General features: G+C 37.5%; 1 protein-coding gene across 2 annotated transcripts in view; it reads left to right on the forward strand.

Annotated features, from left to right (window-relative positions):
- The first annotated feature begins 8,963 nt into the window (after positions 1–8,963).
- The window catches only part of LOC114244020 (proton-coupled amino acid transporter-like protein pathetic), a 48,840-nt gene continuing 36,739 nt past the window's right edge, over positions 8,964–21,064 (forward strand). The window contains exon 1 of one of the 2 annotated variants that reach the window (XM_028175700.2): positions 8,964–9,101. The gene's annotated coding sequence lies outside the window, so the exon portion shown is untranslated. The remainder of the gene's footprint in view (positions 9,102–21,064) is intronic. The other variant, XM_089732449.1, reaches the window with a different exon arrangement.

Raw genomic sequence — 21,064 nt, forward strand, 5'->3', positions numbered from 1 at the left:
ATTTTATGTCTAACGTTTAACGCTTTATATTCATGGGTTGAGACTTAATTTCCTAATAGGTTTGTATCAAACGATACGACTATTTTGGTTTAAATAACTATACACACTAGAGGTCCCGCAGTAGTCGAAATTCGACTATAATTAATTGAAATTGTAAGTTTAACACTATTATGATTGTATTTTATACTTCTATAATCACAAATTTTGCCAAGACTACACTATAAAAAATATTAATAAAGACAAACAATATTTAATCTATTCTCAATTTGACCACAGACGTCAAGAACAAAAGTTTGACAATAAATAGTATGCATGCGTGTGTGCGTCAAATACATGGTATGTAGTTGTGTAATGTTTTCTTTATTGATTTAATGTATTATTTTAAAAAAATATTAGCATTGTACACTTCTTCTCTATATTCTCTATAAGTGTGGAAAATTTCATACTCCTCCGTCCGCCCAATTTTCGTAAAAAGGGATACAAAGTTTTTGCTTCACGTATTAATATATAAGATATGCACATATATATGAAAGCAAATGATCTTTCTCATGAATACGCAAAAACTAAAGTTTTGCTTCGAAAAAACTAAAGCTATTTTTATGTTATAGGTATTTCCAAATGTACCTATCTTACTTTGATACTAATATTTTATATATCGGCCTATTACATTACAAGTAGCACATAATTAATCTCACACTAAATACCAACACAACTATAGGTACTGACTGCAAGCAGTTGTGAAACGAGCGGTTCATTTTTGGAACGAAGTTCCTTATGGGACGATGCGGAGGGGTACCCTAGCCGGGAAAAAACGTCCGTAATGTAAGATTTTTATTATTTATATATAGTCTTAGTATGATCGCTATATAGTGTCTAATGTATAGTCTACGTGATGACGGCTATTATTATTATTCATATAAATAGCTGTTTCTTTGTATATTTTATATAAATCATTGTGCATAAAATAAAGTTGATATCTTTGTAAAGTAGCTTTTTATTTTATTTTTATCAATAAAACATATATATGTACCCGAATAATTATTTTCTTTATACCTCGAATAGAACTTAAAATTAATATTTTTATAATAAGGAACTTCGTCCCTATCCGGTGTCCCACGACACCACACATCTTTTTTTATTCTATGAATATTTTATTAAATTATTATTATTTTTATTATTATAAACATTACTACATTTACTATCAGATACTTTATATTACATATTACAAATAAACTCATCGAGTAAAGTTAAGGCTGTAAACATCACGTCTAAAACTATCAATATCAACTGTACTAGGTATCAGTGTTAGCAAATTCCCCAAAGCACACATTGCGTGCAAGCCTCGAAGCCTTTCTTGACATAAACGGCTCGTCAAAATTCAGGGAGAATGTTCAAATTCACACAAAATTCAAGGAGATAAAGTTCGGTAACACAGTATTCTCGAAAAATTCGTATCGTTCTAGACCCTTCCCAACTTTTTTTCAACATCTTAATAAATCCTTTTTATACTCCAGATTCCACTCTCAATACTTTAGTCCACGTTGCTATCCACACAGCCGAGGACAGGCAAGAATGGCGCAAGAGAATGCAGGAGAAAGTCATTAGAAGAGGCCACGACCCTCAGCACTGAGGATTATCGACGCATGTAACACTTGTAAATTTTCTATTTACGGTCTAACAAAGTTCCTGCTGTACCGCAATATAAAGTCGAGTGATTCAAAAGCCTTTGGGCCGTTTTTCTTAATATGGAGGTGAAATTTAATTCCCTGTCGACTTCTACATCGATATTCCTATTAAAGCCAATTCATTTTAACTTACTATGATTTATTTTGTAATTGTAACGAGTTCTAGTTTTCCCTCTAGAGAAATTAATTCAGTAGTAATATTTTGCCAGATCGAGGCCCATAGTGTTGCCTAAGCACCATGAAACAAGACATTTAACAGGCTTTTTACATCCATGAAAATCTTTGAGTCATCCGCAAACAGATAATGTCTTCAGTGGTGAAAGCAGTTCAATGTCCTTAAAATATTTTGGAAAACAGTGGACTAAGATCCCTGTGCTTCACCAATGACTGTCAAGAAAGGGTCGAAAAAACCGGACCATACATAATTAATTGTCGGGTCGGGACATCAAATGGGCACTAAGTCAGCAAAGACTAAAGAATACCATTATCAGAGACCTCCTGCAGGAGGATTCTGTGATCCACGCTATCAAAGGCTATGTTAAAATCGGTATACAAAGCATCAACAGCCAAGTGGCTGTCAACCTCAACAGAAATTGCAATGATAAAATATATGAATTTCAAATTTGACGCCGAAAATCTAGACTGCTTGAAACCATATTGGTGAGGGCTTTTTAAATACCAGTTTTTAAATTCATTGCCAAATGCCCGCACATTTGATATCAATATTTTTTAAAGAAATACGTACTTAAGCAAAACATGTGTTCACTATTGACAACACATCAAATAAATCTAAGAATAAATGGCGTTATTATTAGTCATAGGACGTGTTTGGAAGCCCGCATAGGCAGAAACTATGACCTGACTGATCAGGTTTGAAGCATAAGACGACCGTTATACAATACAATTAAGACTTAGACCTCATCTCAAGATAAGATGCAGCATTCACATTCTCATAACTACTTAATACCATTTAAACAGAAAAAACTCAGCATCAATGCGAATGTAAGCAAAAAGGATACCTTGTTTAATATGCCCGAAACGTTCAAGCGTAAAAAGTATCCACACGCGGTTTTTCCATTTGGAACCACAATTAAATACAACAAGGTAACATTTTGTCATTCATGACAGATATTCTTTGATTCAACGAGGAAACTACTCAAAGGCATACGCAAGTGATTCAGTCTTACTCATTGGTATCTATTCCATATTATCTTATCGGTTCTATTTGTTTATAAACACCTGAATGTATCTACGGAATAGGGGAATTCTAATTTTTCTAATGTTCGCACAGACTTTGCATACTCGACTAAAAGCAGCTTAATTAAATGTGACATCATTTTGGGGCTAAAAACCCATACGATTTTTCGCATGATATCTTTAGTTGTAATTGTTGTCATTTAGCTTGATGAAAAGTTTTAATTATGATACTTTATAGGGTTATTTTTTTTTTTTTTTTTTTCTTTCCTATGCTGATAGCCTTGAAAGGCTATTTCAGCTTCGCCCTAACGTTTGTAGGTGAGCTCGGGGGGCTCAACCGGAGAGTTGCTAACACTGACCCTAGCAAAAGCAGTGCTTCGCAGAATCTACCACCGGATCGGAAACGCGACCCACTGAGAAGATCCGGCGAGAAACTCAGTGGACTGTGTCTATGGGTTAGTTCGCTCGTCGAGCCCTTCGTCGCAAGCGACGGGTTCGACGAGGACGGTGACCGGTGCTTGTGGTGCCTAAAAGCACCGTTAATGGATCAGGAGGATCCGTAAAGACGTGCTTTGGGCGACGTCGACGGTTTACCATTCGGTCTACTGGGTCGGGTATGTAATTTCCAGCGGCTACGATGAGAGGATTCTCATGTCGTGCCGCCTTCTCAAAATGGCGCAGGGATGCCGACTGCAGATACTTACTAACTGAATCGAGCTCCAGGTCATCGTGGAGATCCACGTTCCTAAGGAACCAAGGCGCTCCGTTTATAGGGTGATTTTCAATATAAAACATCAATAACTCATAAGCATGTTGATTATTTTGCCCTTGTAGACAAATGAGGATACGGCCCAATAGTTGTGATTTCATATAACTTAGATCCTTTTGCAGCATTCTATTTATATTAGTTGTCCGTTATGATTGTCTCCTGAAATCTTAAACATACCCATATATCATTGCAGTTTCCGTTTTGTTTAAGTTATAGCAGTAAGTAATGGAATGTGCCATACCTACCATAGCCTGTCAAAACAAATATTTTGGATACAGTTAATGGCAGTAATGACTTTAAAAGAAACCAGTTGTGCATTTACGTTATCGATGACCTTAATGGTCTGACGGTGATCTTGACTTACTGTGCTCATGGTACATGGTATCTGCAATTACTTGTAGGAGTCAATTAGCTGTGCTTCAAATACTTAGTAGAAATATCGATGTCAAATCCCTTATTGTAGCCGATGTTTTTTTTTTGTTTTTATTGCATAGATAGGTGGACGAGCTCACACCTCGCCTGGTGTTAAGTGGTTATTAGAGCCCATAGACATCTACAACGTAAATGCGCCACCCAACTTGAGATATAAATTCTAAGGTCTCAGTATAGTTACAACGGCTACCCCACCCTTCAAACCGAAACGCATTACTGCTTCACGGCAGAAATAGGCAGGGTGGTGGTACCTACCCGTTCGGACTCACAAGAGGTCCTACCACCAGTGATTATGCAAATTATAATTTTCCGGTTTGATTTTTATTACACGATGTTATTCCTTCAACGTGAAGCCAGAATAGCACCTTGAGCTTACTATCAAATGGCATGAAAAAAAATCGACGTCTGATATTTCTAATCTCGTATATACTGTACATATATCAGCAGGCTTTTTGCCTTCAAAAGTGAACATACGGCCCAATTGTAAGGGGTATTCTCACCGTCGTATGTCGAAAGAGCACAACTAAACCGCCGTAACATTAATTTTAATCGCTATGTAAATTGAGTTGGACGTTAAATTCTCTGTTTTATAGGTCATTGTAATTGAAAATTGACTATCAAACAACTTTTATTTGTACAAAACAACGCGGTAACGAAAGTGAAGAAATTTTCAACTTTCCACTGCGGTGTTTATTTGATTTATATTTAGTACTTAGTACCGAGACCGAGAGTACTCGACAAACATTATGTTCACGCTTTCTTAGTGGAACGGGGTGTAGCAGATCACGCACCGGAGAGTAGAGTATTGGATGCCTATTTTAATCGTTCGAGATCCAACAAATTCTACAGCAAATTAATAATTTCAATTGAGTGTCGTCATTTTTGTTCTACTTTCAAACCCAACAAAGACCCTCCCTTTTCAACCCACATTTGAAGAATGACAAATTATACCGCTCAAGAAACATCGAGGAGGGGAATACCAGATCATACTAAAGCCTAAAGTGCAATGATGAGCGCAGTGGTTCCAGATATTAGACGCAAACTGTGAATGCTATGGTAAAAAGGAGAACGGTATAATTTCAAACTAAGGTCCTCACTGAACTCCTAACTAAATTAAACTAAACTAAAACTCAATTCCTCAGTGCTCTCTCAAAAATGCAATAACATTAATATTTCCTACTTGTATCAGATAGACAGTACCAAAGTAGTTGTAAGAAATGGGTATGTCAACTACCTTTTATTTGATAACCACAGCGAAGTATTGCGTGTGTCCACTACTCGTCGTGGCCTAAGAAATAAGATGCCCGATGTTTTTTTTTTATTGCCTTTGTAGACAGACGAGCATGCGGCCCACCTGATGGTGAGTGGTTACCGCCGCCCATGGACTTCAGCAATGACAGGGGCAGAGCCAAGCCGCTGCCTACTGCGATGTACCCGTATTTATATGTGGCTATGCCGACTCAAATTCCCGAGGCATGTACCAAGAAGGAAGTAGGAACTACAAAGGGTTAAAATTTAATGAAACAAAAAAAAAACGGTTGAAGCTTTAGATGGCCGCTTTAAATTATAATTGAGACTAGAGGTACCGCAGTAGTCGAAATTCGACTATAATTAATTGGAATTGTAAGTTTGTACACTATTATGATTGTATTTTATACTTATATAATCACAAATTTCGCCAAGACTACTTACTACACTATAAAAAAGATTAACAAAGACAAACAACATTTAATCTATTCTCGATTTGACAACAGATGTCAAGAATAAAAGTTTGACAATAAATAGTATGCATGCGCGTGTGCGTCAAATACATGGTATGTAGTGTGTGTTATGTTTTCTTTATTGATCTAATGTATCTTTTATGCATTATTTAAAAAAAATATTAGCTTTGTGCACTTCTTCTCTATATTCTCTTTAAGTGTAAAAAATTTCATACTCCTCCGTCCGCACAATTTCCGTAAAAAGGGATACAAAGTTTTTACTTCACGTATTAATATATTATAGATACCTACGTCATATATTAAGGTTTGGCGACGGCTTTGTCACTGCTGCTTCCGTCACTTCCTAGCACTAAAACGTGCGGGCTTGAGGAAATTACTAATACCATTTTTCCTGACTAATAGCAATCTATTGTCAGTGCATTGTAGCTATTTACAAATTCACATATTCTAATTCACATTTAACTAAAAATGTTTTAATTCTCTCTTGTTTACTGTTTTTCATTCTTAACTATTAGCTGCTGGCTAAGGAAGTAGTCCAGCTACGCTGTAACTAGGGCTCTCACAGGGCTATACCGGAGAGAATGTATCAGTAGGAGCAGCGCTTCGTAGAATCTACCACCGGATCCAAATCGTGACTCATTGATAAGATCCGGTGAGAAACTCAGTGAGTGCTCTGTGACACTGGATTAGTTTGCTTATTGAATTATTCGTGAAATTTTTTTTTCAATTAATGCCATTGATTACCATTAACGCAATAGCCTCAGATTATCAATACCCTTCCTCTTCACTACTGGGCCAATGTCCAAACTTATAGATTTTCTACAGATAGAACTAATGTATCTTACACTTCATTAATGTGACACTTTGGCAAAGGTTCATAAGCGTAAGTGATAAGTATCTCAATAAAGACCGGTCTATATGCTTTGTTGACGTCATAATAAAACCCAAGCAAGTAGTGCTTAGATATATGAAGTCTGGGATAATTTAAAAATCCTTAAGGGCACGAAGTATTTCATATAGCTAAACATAACCCCGTAAGAATATAACAATTATCTTTTTACCTTTGCCTCTAATCGACTCCATAGTGTCTGCACAGTATTTAATCTTTCGTGACCCCTCCTTTTCTCTTACATTCTATCCTTTATTTGAACTTACATCCGTCCACAAAATTACCGTTATTTTATTTATTTTCAATCCTTCCTCATTACACCGACGTAACATGCCCGTTTAGTCGCTTTTGAAAAAAACATATTTTTCATTGTGCAATGTCAATACTACCCTTCACTTTGAAATATTTGATGGAAGTTTTAGATATATTGAAATAAGGTATATCATTAGCCTTCGGATTGGAAGGCGTTATAAGTAGGTCATTGTTGCAACTCACAAACAAACCTTTCCACTGTTCACATAAAAATGGCAAAATCTGGTCTGTTTACTGGTGGTAAGACCTCTTGCTTACTAGTGGTAGGACCTCTTGTGAGTTCACATGAGTAGGTACCACCACCCTGCCTATTTTTGCCGTGAAGCAGTAATGCGTTTCGGCTTAAAGGGTGGGACAGCCGTTGTAACTTTATTGAGACCTTAGAACTTATATCTCCAGGTGAGTGGCGCATTTACGTTGTAATTGTCTATGGGCTCCAGTAACCACTTAACACCAGATGGGCTGTGAACTTGTTCATCTCTCTAAGCAATAAATTTTTTTTTATCAACATTTTAATGGTCGTGTGACGGCAACCAAGTCATATGATGACATCAGATACGGTTCAATGGCATTTAAGTGAAGCGGAGGTAAAGGGAAAACTTAGCCCCCACCAACATTCACATTCAAATCTTGAAGTCCTTGCACTCATTAGCCATAAGTTACTCAAGTGCATTCTTTGAGATTCTGAATATATGGCTCTTTTGTGTTCAGGTAATGTTTAGTTCCTAAGATATTTTATTGGGCTGCATTACTACACTTTTACGTTTCTTTATTTCGCTCAATGCAACTCTTTCTATTATACTAAGCTAGTACAGGTTGGTCATGCATTATATATGCTTTGAGTAAAATAAATAAAACACAAAAATTCTGTCAAGAAAAGGCCATATTGTTACTTCAAAGTATGCTGATGATGTCTGTCACACAAATATGTACTGCAGACGCTAACTATTAGTTGGGTTGAAAACAACAGCTTGCGCTGACGTGAAGTTATTTTAACGAGAATGGAGATATAATGAAGAATCTGTGCTGAACTAGAATATACAGTGAAAGAAGAAGTATTTTTCTTCGAAAAGGCTTCTACTTTTTAGGTAAAGTATTTTGTTCGAAATATATGCCTTTTGCGTTAAGAAGGGACATAGATATCAAACCGGTCCCATTTTTGCAGATATCTATAGTAACACTTTAAATGAAGTCTACATTTTTCGCATTCTGAAGTAGAACTTCTTGTTTGGTGGCAGCTACATCTGATTTACATTACGATAACTCAACTACATAATTTACTAGCGACCCGCCCTCGCTTCGCTTCGGAAACTGTAATTTATTATTGATTTCTCCACTATTTAATGGATGTTATTATACGTATGAACCTTCCTCTTCAATCACTCTATCTATAAAAAAAACCGCATCAAAATCCGTTGCGTAGTTTTAAAGATTTAAGCATACATAAGGACAGACAGATAAAGGGACAGAGAAAGCGACTTTGTTTTATACTATGTAGTGATAAAACTGTGAGATCTGATTATTATGTCACGGAGTCTGGGTTCGGATCTCTGTTGAAATGATTATGTGTGTCTGGGAGTTTTTATGCTTGTGTCGTGTGTGTTGCAGTGCCCGTAACACAGGAGAAAATCATTGCATGAGAATTATAACTTTTGTGATTTTTTTTATACATACTTTGATAAAATGCATAATATGATAATGTTCTTACCTTGCGAAAACCCAATTAATATTTCACCGTAAATTAAGTAATATACTTATTTCTTAAGTTAATTTTTTTTTTTTTATCTAAACAAGTTGCGGGTATGTGAAATTAAGTGAAAAGCCCTTACCGAAACACAAGACCTACCCCGTTGTTTTAGTTTCCAAATGATTGTCCATGAAAAAGTGGAGGATCTACGGTTCGAATAGATCTTTTAAGGCTGGTTGTTGATGAATTGCGTTGACGCAGGTTTCGCACATGTAGTTCAGCCAGTACGACAGTGGCAGTCATCGGGCGCTGTCAATAAATTGAACCTCTATAAATTACTGTGCGGTTTGGCGCGTAGTGATGTGCTTACGGTGTATTGAGATTTCGAAAAATTTTAATTGACAGTAAGGTAATTTTTTTTTAAATTTTATTATTAACAAATAGAGATTTTATTAAGATTATTTCAATAAATTTTAATCGCTTAAAACGTTTATAATATAAATTTAAGGAAAATTCGCGAAACATTTTAAAACATGCCTGCGTTAAATAATAAACAAAAAAAAAATAGGAATTTTTTTTTTTTTTATGCATTTCATTATTACTCTATGCATTATTTGCTTTTGCATAATAACTTGTTAGTTAATAAATGCATGAAATCTTCAATAGGCCAAGGCTGTTTTAAACGCGCGGCTAATATGTATAAATAGCAGTTAAGGAAACCAGTTTTATCTAAAACTATTGAAAGTAAACGTATTTTAGTTTATTTTTGCTTATTTTATTTCTAATATAGGTATGCTGCATTTGTTATTACCACTGTAGGAGAACTCAACATCAACTAAACCTCACACCACCTTCTAGTCTAGTTTTTTCTGCAAATTAATCATACAATTCATACTTTTTATCTTTTTAAAGCTGAAATACCCGGCTTTGTCTAGGGCACATCATTTAACACGATAAAACAGTATTCAATACATTGATCCAAACTATAAATTATATTTGTGTTGCCTTTTTGTAAACTTCAATTTATTAATATCTTTTTAAAATTTTTATTGTTAAGCTGAGCTCACGGTCTACCTTTATTAATACCTTTTTTTTAATTTTTATTGTTAAGGTGGATGGATGAGGTCACGGTCTACCTGGTGTTAAGTGGTTACCGGAGCCCATAGACATCTGTAAATGCCGCCACCTTCCTTGAGACAAGGTCCCGGTTTTTACAGTACAATGGCTGCACCATCCTTCGAACTAAAAAGTATTACTGCTTCACGGCAAAAAAAAGCAGGATGGTGGTAACCCTGTGGAATCACAAGCATTGTACCACCAGTAATTACGCAAATCATATTTTTTGCGAGTTTGATTTTTGGGTGGAAGTCATACGTGCTTAACATATTATGTTATGTTAAGTACGTATTACATTACAAAAATTAGTGCCTGCCTGTGGGATTCGAACACCGGTGTAGTTGCATAATGCATCGGGCATCTTATCCTTTAGGCCACGGCGACTTCATAACTCATATTTGTAGCTGTTTTTTCTATGTTCGTTTTCTACTCATGTGCAATGTTACTGGTGGAAACTTGTTTAGTTTTTGTTTACCTATTTCTACCTATATCAATGTACTTTTTCTGTTATTTTTCCAAATTAATAAATAAAAACTAAAAAATAAAGAAATCTTTCTAAGAAATTTCAGTCAGCCAATCCTGCGTGATGCAGAAACAAACTTTATATATACAAAGCCTTCTCATTTATAATATTAGTCTAAGTAGTATTGGCTAAAATTTCGCACGCTCTGTGAGTGTCCGGAAAAATATGAAAAAACCCAAACCTATATATTTATACGTGAAGCAAAAACTTTGTATCCCTTTTTACGAAAATTGCGCGGACGGAGGAATATGAAATTTTCCACACTTATAGAGTATATAGAGAAGAAGTGCACAATGCTAATATTTTTGTAAAATAATGCATAAAAGATACATTAAATCAATTAAGAAAACATTACACACACTACATACCATGTATTTGACGCACACTTGCATGCATACTATTTATTTTCAAACTTTTGTTCTTGACGTCTGTGGTCAAATTGAGAATAGATTAAATATTGTTTGTCTTTATTAATTTTTTTTAAGGTGTAGCCTTGATGAAATTTGTGATAATATACAATCATAATAGTGTACAATCTTACAATTCCAATTAAATATAGTCGATTTTCGACTACTGCGGGACCTCTAGTACATATGAATACGTCATGAGCGTCGATATTAAGAATGATAATTTAAAAAAGGAAATTTTCTAATTAAACATATGTTATTTTAATTATCAATTACATAGATATTCCGAAAAATATTACTTCGACGAAACATATAAAGTGCCTCATTAGTTTTATTTGCTGTAATATTTATATTCATTTTGCAAAACTCATGAATTAATTTGAATATGTAACAATTAACATATGCTTTGTTCATACGTTTTGACACTGAAAAATATTCGTTGTATTAAATTTTTAAATGTTCACGGAAATAAATGGTTAATATGTGGTACAAAATAGATTACAATATGAATTTAATTTACCATTATCCTTATGGTTAGGTAGCTAATTCTGCCGTGAAGCAATCGTGGGTCCCCTTTGAAGGGTGGTACAGTGATCGCACATAACAATGAGACTTGGGTGTCATCCTCCTCCTCCTCTTTGCATTCACATTCCTCATATCTAAGAGTCGTAACCATCTTCTCCCATTATCCTTCTCTGGTTGATGTTTCGTCATCTTCCTCTATTCTCGGCAGTGTGTATCGTAAGCTGTGGTATCTAGAGTGGTGCGAATTTGGTCAGACCAGCGCATTGGATTGCGGCCACGAGATCTTTTGCTTGCATTCTTTCCAGTTTCTAACAATTGTTCAAGATAGTCATCGCTTTTTTCTGGCAATGTGACCGAAGAACTCAAATCTATGGCCCCGGGTAATAATAACTTAGATCAGTTGGGCCTAAACTTTTTCACCCTTTGCAACAGATGATATCCATAAGCTCATATCTTGCAGATGTTCAATACTATACGTAGACAGTATGTAGCTAGTCTAGCTAGTAGCTAACCTTTTTTTTTTTAACGCTGGGGAATCCATTTACGGATACCCGGTCGAGAGGGGTAATAGACCGGGTTATGTCGGACTCCGGCGCCTCCAGAGAAGAAGAGGGAGAAGAGGAAGACCAAAGTCCTCCTCTTCTTCCAATTCCTACCGGGAGACTACGCCTTGAGAAAGGCGCGCGAGGCGCTGCGCGGCGTCTACCACGCAGGACTCGCCCCGCAAAACCGACTACCGACTAAACCCCATCGAGCTCCACCACTCCGACTCCACGAAACCTACGGTACCGCACAGTGCGCGCCGCAGGCTCGCCGTCGCCGGTACCCGTCCTGACAATAGGGCGGGAGCTAGTAGCTAGCCTAGGGTTTGCGAATGTGATGGAATATATCGCGTTTCGAATTTTTTAATCAAATGAGCTAGGGTGTTCCCAGCTAAATGGATTTTAAATAATCAGTTAGAAGCTGTGGAACAGAACAATAAGAACAGAACAAAATTACTGATTCGCAAAATAAATCGGACCAATTAAACCAGCGAACTGTGATCGTCAACTCGCCATTGCTAGTTTTAGGGCATATTGTGACCCTCCGAAGGTTGATGGTCTATTTCTGATTCGCAGCAGTTTGGAAGCACTTCCTATTCAAATGGTGAAAAAGCCACTAAGAAATACAATCGAAAGTTCGACCTCATGTCTCAAGGCGATTGGTTATATTCAAGTTGTGATACCTTTGGGCTCGGCTAAACACTTTACATAAAGTATTCCGTGGTCACGATCAAAAATACAATTAAAAAAACTTTACTTAGAATCCCATCAAATATTTTGAGGAAATTACCATAATAAAACCACAAAATTAACATTTAACGTTCGAATTGGGAAGTCCTGTTACAACACCGTAAAACGTGACGTACACGAACTTATCTGAGCGCTGTGCCTTCTCAATACGCACAAGGTAATTAATGCAAATTGAACGACTGTAGGACCATTGTAGGCTGAGCTATGACTAAGACGCGAAACTTTAACGAAATCGGCTGTGACGCATAATTTACCACAGTCGAATCCTAGCTACGGTATTACTTTTAGCTTTGGCGTTCCTAAGCCAATACAGCCAGCCAGCTGAGTTTATCGCCAGATCTTCTCAGCGGGTCACGATTCTGATCCGGTAGTAGATTAATTCGCGAAGCAGTTGCTCTTAAGTTGTTAGGTCTCTTTTGCGGGTGCTCGGGCAGCTGTTAGCAAATCCCTTACTTTCTGACTGAACCTTTACTCGCCCACCTGTCCTGGTGAAACTGGAAAGGCATCCGCGCCACCAGTAATCCTTCCTTTCTAAAAAAAGCTTAGGCGTTTTATTGCGAAATTTATAAGATCTGAATGCTCTCTCTCGGATTCCGCAATCAAATGCCACGATGCTCCTTCAGATATATGTGATGTTTACGACATTTATGGAAACTACTCTACGATGTGCAAAGGTTTGGCTCCGCCCTTGACATTTCCGATGTCCGTTGACATCAGACTAGCTGCAAAAATTCATTACAATTTACGCTGCCGATAAACTTTCTTAGACTGCTTCTCTGTTTTTTCTGGTTGTACTACTTTTGGCAGCGGTATTCCTTTTTCTCTACCTATTTGCTGGTAGCCTATGGGGCTATTCCACCAGCTACAAACCAGAAGGGTGAGCTCATGGAACGCAACCTGAGAGTTTTTTTAAATATTTTTATTGCGTACATGGGTGGACGGGTTCACAGCCCACCTGGTGTTAATTGGTTACCGGAGCCCATATACATTTTTATCGTAAATGCGCCACCCACCTTGAGATATGAGTTTTAAGGTCTCAGTGTAGCTACAACGGCTGTCCCACCCTTCAAACCGAAACGCATTACTGCTTCACGGTTGAAATGGGCAGGGTGATGGTACCTAACCGCGCAGACTCACAAGAGGTCCTACCACCAGTAAAAAACCAAGACAGACCCTGGAAATTTGTTTTCCTACCTAAAAGCATTGTTATTTTGATCTTACCATAAATATAGATGCCTTCTTAGCCGGCGTGCCTTAAGGTTTAAATAGGTACATAAACAATATTAAGAATGTATTATATATTTATTATTAAAATTACTGATGGGACCATGAGAAGGTAGCACTGTTCTGAATATATCTGCCGCGAAACTGTCGTCCTTTATGGTTTCCAATTCGAATGAGGTAATGTCTATGTCTATGCCTTAATATGGGTGATGGTATTCATAACGTGATGTCCGCGGTCTCTAGAGGCCACTTAACACTAGGTGAGCAGGGAAATAGTTTACATCGATAAATATAAAAAAATCTATTATTTCACTAAATATAATGCAACTTAAATTATGAAATGATTACAAATAGATTTAAATTAATCATTTGAGGGAAAAAATATTTACGTCGAATTGATAGGGAAAAAAACAAATACTTGACTACCAACAAAGCTATTAATATAATATATATTTATACATACAAAATGATAACATACGTTTACATAGTAGGAAGTCTGAAAGTGGCACCTGTAACAGAGAAGCTGAGGAGTGCGCGTTTGGGATGGTATGGACATGTGATGAGACGAAATGAAAATGAGGTTAGTAAGAGAGTGTTAACTATGAATGTGGAAGGATATAGAGGAAGAGGTAGATCTAAGAAGAAATAGATGGATTGCGTGAAAGACGATATGTGTAAGAGGGGTTCGCTCACATGTTAAAAAAACATGTTACGCCGAGCCCAGGTGTCTGGGAGAAAGGTAGGAAAATGATGATGAAGATAATAGATACTTAATATGTAATAATTAAAACTATTCCTACAGTTTAATATCACGTTTTTTTATTATTACCAACATTTCGAATTCTTTAGAGCAGGGATTCTCAAATAATTTTGAGCAAAAGACCCCTTTTCCTAAATGAGCTGCACAGTAGTCTTCGTGGCCTAAGGGATAAAATTCCCGGTGCATTCGTGTTCAGCGATGCACTGGTGTTCGAATCCCAGGCGGGTACCAATTTTTCTAATGAAATACGTACTCAACAAATGTTCACGTTTGACTTCCATGGTGAAGGAATAACATCGTGTAATAAAAATCAAACCCGTAAAATTATAATTTGCGTAATTATAGGTGGTAGGACCTCTTGCGAGTCCGCACGGGTCGGTACCACGACACTGCCTATTTCTGCCGTGAAGCAGTAATGCGATTCGGTTTGAAGGGTGAGGCAGCCATTGTAACTTTACTTGAGACCTTAGAACTTATATCTGAAGGTGGGTGGCGCATTTACGTCGTAAATGCCTATGGACTCCAGTAACCACTTAACACCAGGTGGGCTGTGAGCTCGTCCACCCATTTAAGCAATAAAAAAACGGCAGTCTTGCATAGACAAATTACTTTAGAAATCCTGTCTATATTTTTTTCCCTTTAAATACAAAATATTTACCAATTTAAAAAAAACACTTTTTGACTTGGCGAATTATCTTGTACGAACTTTCAACGAAGCGAACGAAGTTTTCCATCGTATAAACACTTTTTGACTTGGCGATTTGTTTTTTATTATGTACAAACTTTCGGTGAGCTTTCCATCGTGTAATAAAAATTAAAACCCCACGGAAATATTTTGATCTGCATAATTACTTGTGGTAGGGCGTCTTGTGAGCCCGCATGGCTTGGTACCACCACCTCGCGTATTGCTACTGTAGCAGCAGTAATGCGTTTCGGTTTGAAGACTAGGGTAGCCGTTTTACTGTAAAAAGTGAGACTTAGAACTCATGTTTCCAGATAGGTGACAATTAAATTAGTGATATCTATATGCCTCAGTGATCACTTAACACCAGGTGGGCCGTGAGTTCGTCCACCAATCTGAGGAATAAAAAGAAGAAGTTGGGCACGTTTGTTGACTTCGCTTAGCGCTATCGAATGATACTACCTACTAATACATATATTGATAATTCTTATAACAAATTGGTAGTCGTGAAACAACTTATACATTATCTTGAAAGTTTGAAATACGAACTTACGTTCTTAAGGGTCTTAACTTAAGGGTCGATATTTAGGCCTCAACAATTTCCAAACTCAGTTTTAGTTATGTCGACACCTGGGAAACGGACTTTAGTAATTCCTTTATCTTTTAGTAATTATTTTAGTAGTCTTTAGTAATTCCGGGTGGTAGGACCTCTTGTGAGTCCGCGCGGGTAGGTACCGCCACACTGCCTATTTCTGCCGTGAACCAGTAATGCGTTTCGGTTTGAAGGGTGAGGCAGCCGTTGTAACTATACTTGAGACCTTAGAACTTGTATCTCAAGGTGTGTGGCGCACTTACGTTGTAGATGTCTATGGGCTCCAGTAACTACTAAACACCAGGTGGGCTGTGAGCTCGTCCACCCATCTAAGCAATAAAAAAAAATCCTGGTTTAGGGATTTCGTGGCTACAGGCAACGGATTGGACAAACCAAATCTAATGAGAGACTAAGCCGCAAAATTAATTTTAATTGTGTCTACGCAACGATACAGCTGATAACAAAAAAAAAATAATAGAAATCTATCATTAAACTCGATTTAAACTTCATTTATTTCAGAGGAAACGCAGGATGTCATTAAACACACGTATTTACCTGTTTCCTTCTTGGCTAATGAGCCAAAAGTAAATAAATTTCGTTAAAAATATAAATTAATCGTTTATTTAGTAACATTACGGGTGTTCTTTTTATGTTTGAGAGATTACTGGTGGCCCGGAGACCTTTCCAGTTTTACCAGAACAAGGGGGCGAGTAAGGGCTCAGCCAGGGGGATAGGATTTGCTAACAGCTACCCGAGCCCTCCAATGGAGACATACAACTCAAGAGTAGCTGCTTCGCGTATGAATCTACTACCGGATCGGAATCGCGACCCGCTGAGAAGATCCAGCGAGAATTCCGCGGGCTGATGCTTAGATTAGGTAGCACGTCGAACTCTTTGCCGAGTTCGACGAGTACGGTTATCGAGTACTTCTTGTGTTAGAGTTAAAGGCGTCTAATGCAAGGGTCAGCGGGTGTATCACGGATGTATCCTCTGCGTCTCAAATTCAAATTCAAATTCAAAATCATTTATTTCAACTTAGATGTCAGTATGACACACTTGTTGAATGTCAAAATACAAATAACAATGTTAACTCTACCACCGGTTCCAAAAAAAAGCCACAGTCCTGAGAAGAACCGGCGAAACAAACTCAGCTGGCTTTTTTTTTTTGTTTTTTCTCAAATATTTTCTTTTTTTTTTAAATAAATAGAAATATTCACAATAAAAGAAAAAACAAGTCAAAAAAATACAATTAAAAAAATAATAATAATAATGAAAAATGAAAAGGCCAGGAGCGAGCGCCTCATTCCCACGTGCCATCTAGTAAATAATCCTTAACTTAATAATACGCCTTGTTGCACAAACGTTCCTTAACAGTTTTCTTAAATCTATGAACAGGTAGTAGTTGAACGTTTAGTGGGATCTTGTTGAAAATCTGTACACCCAGCCCCCTAAAAGAGTTGCTTATTTTCTTAATTCGAGCCGCCGGCAACGCAAGCCTATGTTTGTTCCTAGTGTTCACATTGTGCAAATCGCAGACTCTGGGGCTGTATGTACAAAGCAATTCAAAAATAGGACAGCCTTATTTCATTACCAGAAGAATTCACCTCGTATAAAAAGTTGGACAGCGGAAAACTGGTAAACAAAATAAAAAATTAAGCGAGGTATAAGACAATATAAACTAAACTTTGTTTTTAACAAAAAAAATCAGATGCGCGTTTACGCAATTAAGTGCAATTATAATTTTAAATTTTCGATTTTCAACCTTCCCTCTATACTATTAGGTTTCAAGTTGCTAAATAAAACAATTCAAGCCTCATCTCCGGCCAGACAGATTCAGTTCAGTAATTACGTACAAAGAAATTTAGTACTTATTACAACTGCAATAGAGTCGCCACAGAGACTCGCGTGAAAACGGTCGCACGGTAAAAAAGCTGAAACTGGAATGAGGTCATAAAACCGGTCGCGGAACTCAGAAAGGCCCAGTCTGCGATTTCGTACGTTGTTGTAAAACCGAGACGACAAATTAAATGTAATTACGCTCTAACATTTTTGCTACTTCACGCTGCAATAATTAAGTTCAAAATTCAATAATAGCAACGTGGTTCGGTGATTCGATACGTGCTTGATAGCACAGGTAAATCACCTGTGTAGATAGCATTAAACAATTTCTCAGTTAAAACCATGTCGTTGTAATGTTGCTACTGTTTACAGCTGTATTCAAAAGACATGATGATTACTACCGTAAAATAAGAACAAGCGGATCCTCATATTAAAAAAACAAAATGTGTGCAATTCACACGTGGTAGAAGTGAAACCTTCCAAAATTAAAATACAATTATCCTAAACGTCTTAAGTATATGTAAAATTTTGTCATTAGTAAATAATTGTAAGGTAGCGCCCTCTGTGAATTGATATTTTAATTTCACGTATAATCCTAAATTAAAATTCACTACAAGAGCTTTCATACACACGTTAGTATTAAAAAATCTCACAGATGGCGCTGTATTAAATAGTATGTATATTTCTGTCTCATTCTTTGCTGGCTTCATCCTACACATTTTTGTATTTGTGTCTCTTACCTGTCGTTTTTTCCGTTGCATCCGGTTTGAAATCACAACGATTCTAAAGAAGTTTTCACTTCAAAAACTTAGCTTATACGAATAAGTCCTTAAACGCAGTAAATGCAGCAAAGTCCCTCGAGAGTCCCTTCAGATCACAAGTTTTTTTTTATATTGCCCTTGTAGGCAGACGAGCATACGGCCCACCTGGTGGTGAGTGGTTACCATTGCCCATGGACTTCAGCAATGCCAGGAGCAGAGCCAAGCCGCTACCGTTAAGTACCGTTAAGTCTCCACAAGCTTCGTTTGAAGAAGGATATGTCATAGCGCTCGGGAAACACCAAGCGTACCGAATAGCTTCAAGAAAACTTTTACGCATTTTTTCAAATTCAAATTCTTACTTCATTAAAATTTGTGACGGCTACAAAAAGAGCCACAGTCCAGGGAAGAACCAGCGATCAAACTCAACGGAAATATTGTTTAATAAGTAACTTAAAAGGCTAGACAACAAATACTACTATTACTCAAGTGTAATAAATTTCTGCCCCACTCTTCAAACCAGGATGGATGACCGCCCCGCGGCAGATATAACCATGACGCTGGTGCTAACCCATATGGGACCACAATTGTTATTACATAAATTATTCTAATATATTCTAGTATAATCCTATTACAATCGGGTAGGTTAGTAATCAGGAAGGAGTTGTTCCATAGATTCCGAAGCTCTGAACATTTATCAAAAGTAGGCATTGAAAAACGGAGACCTACCTATGGAGCATCCGCATAAAGACGAAACTCAATATCCTTATAATTTTTTTTATTTTTTTTTTATTGCTTAGACGTTTGAACGAGCTCACAGCCCACTTGGTGTTAAATGGTTACTGGAGCCCATAGACATCTACAACGTAAATGCGCCACACACCTTGGGATATAAGTTCTAAAGTCTCAGTATAGTTACAACGGCTGCCCCACCCTTCAAACCGAAACGCATTACTGCTTCCGGCAGAAATAAGCGGGGCGGCGGTACATACCCGTGCGGACTCACAAGATGTCCACCACCAGTAACGACACATAATTATTATTTCATGGCTGTAGATTACTATACTGAGGCCTTAGAGCTTATATATCAAGGTGGGTGGCGCATTTTACGTTGTAGATGTCTATGGGCTCCAGTAACCACTTAACACCAGAAGGGCTCGTCCACCCACCTAAGCAATAAAAAAAATAAAAAATGCGTTTTTTCAAGTCCAAGATAATCTAAAACTAAACGAAATTTTCCTCTTTTTTCTGTTCTGAATAATTTTATATTGGTAGACTAGATGATGTTTGTCTAGTAATTACCTTTGAGCCTGTAAAATCAGGCTAAATCGAATGAGCTCAATCACAATTTCAAGTGTATTGCTGTAATCGACCGATAGCGCACATAGTTCTAATGTTGGTTTGTTTGGTTGGTTGTTTGGAAAATAATGCTGGGTCGGTCAGTGACTTTGAATAAAATAATACAGAGTGACTAGCTTGAGTAATATGTTTTAAAAGATTGAGGAGTGATATTTTTGTCAATGTCATTGATAAAGATTATTAACGATTGTGGTCTGGAAGCTTCTCAACAGGGATAAAATTTCAGCTTAAAATTGAATCTAACTAAGTATGTATAAAATTGTTCAACCAAAAACCGTACAGCAATAAATTATTTTGTACTACAATTTGATAGTAAATGTCGGGTAATCTATCAAGAGCCCGCACCGAAATGCTCCAATTACTTATTTTAAATTACTTATCTACGCAATGTAAGTTTGGAAACTATTGAAATAAAACATTTGGAATAGTAAATTGCGATTCCATTGACATAGATCGAAACCAATTAATTTTGTTTGATACATAAATTACCGTTAAATTTCTCAACAAGTCTTTAGTGAGGTCTAGACTGAGCTTTAACGCTGCGTCAGTGTTATTAATAGTCCACTAAGAGCACTAGATCAGATAATGCGACAGAGCTGTTGGACTCCAAGTTTTTTGATTTATACCTTTTTTGTTGCTCAGTTGGGTGAACGAGCTCGCAGCGCACCTGATGTTGAGTGGTTACTGGAGCCCATAGACATCTACAACGCAAATGCGCAATACAGAATCAAGGAGTGCGATGAATTGGTTGCTTTAGATCTCTTAAAGTAGGTATATCGGCTTTCTGTAAGCCGACTGCTGTAAATAGCGTGTTTTTTTTCACCTTACCTATTCGCTGGTAGCCTAAGGGCTATTCCAGCTACGCCCGGGCGGGTAGGTGAGCTCACGAACTCAACCTGAGAGAATTTGCTAACACTAGCCCTAGCAAGAGTAGTGCTTCGCAGAATCTATCACTGGATCGGAATCACGACCCACTGAGAAGATCCGGTGAGACTCTCAGTGGGCTGTGTCTATGGGCTAGTTCGCTCGTCGGACTCTTCGTCGCAATCGACGAGTTGGACGAAGACGGTGACCGGTGCTTGAGGGTCCTAAAAGCACCGAGAGTGAATCCGGGGGATCCGACAAGACATGTTTAGGGCGACGACGGCTTTGCGTTGTCCAGTCGCGGTCGGATAAGAATGGCCTGTGTTGACTGCGAGAGTACGGGCGCTACGGTTCTTCGAAGTTCATGTTGTACTGCTGAAGACCAGCGGCTGAGCGGGTGTGGGCTTGGCAGACCAATAGCCCGATATCCA

Source organism: Bombyx mandarina, chromosome 13, assembly GCF_030267445.1.
Source record: "Bombyx mandarina strain Sakado chromosome 13, ASM3026744v2".
NCBI lineage: Eukaryota > Metazoa > Arthropoda > Insecta > Lepidoptera > Bombycidae > Bombyx > Bombyx mandarina.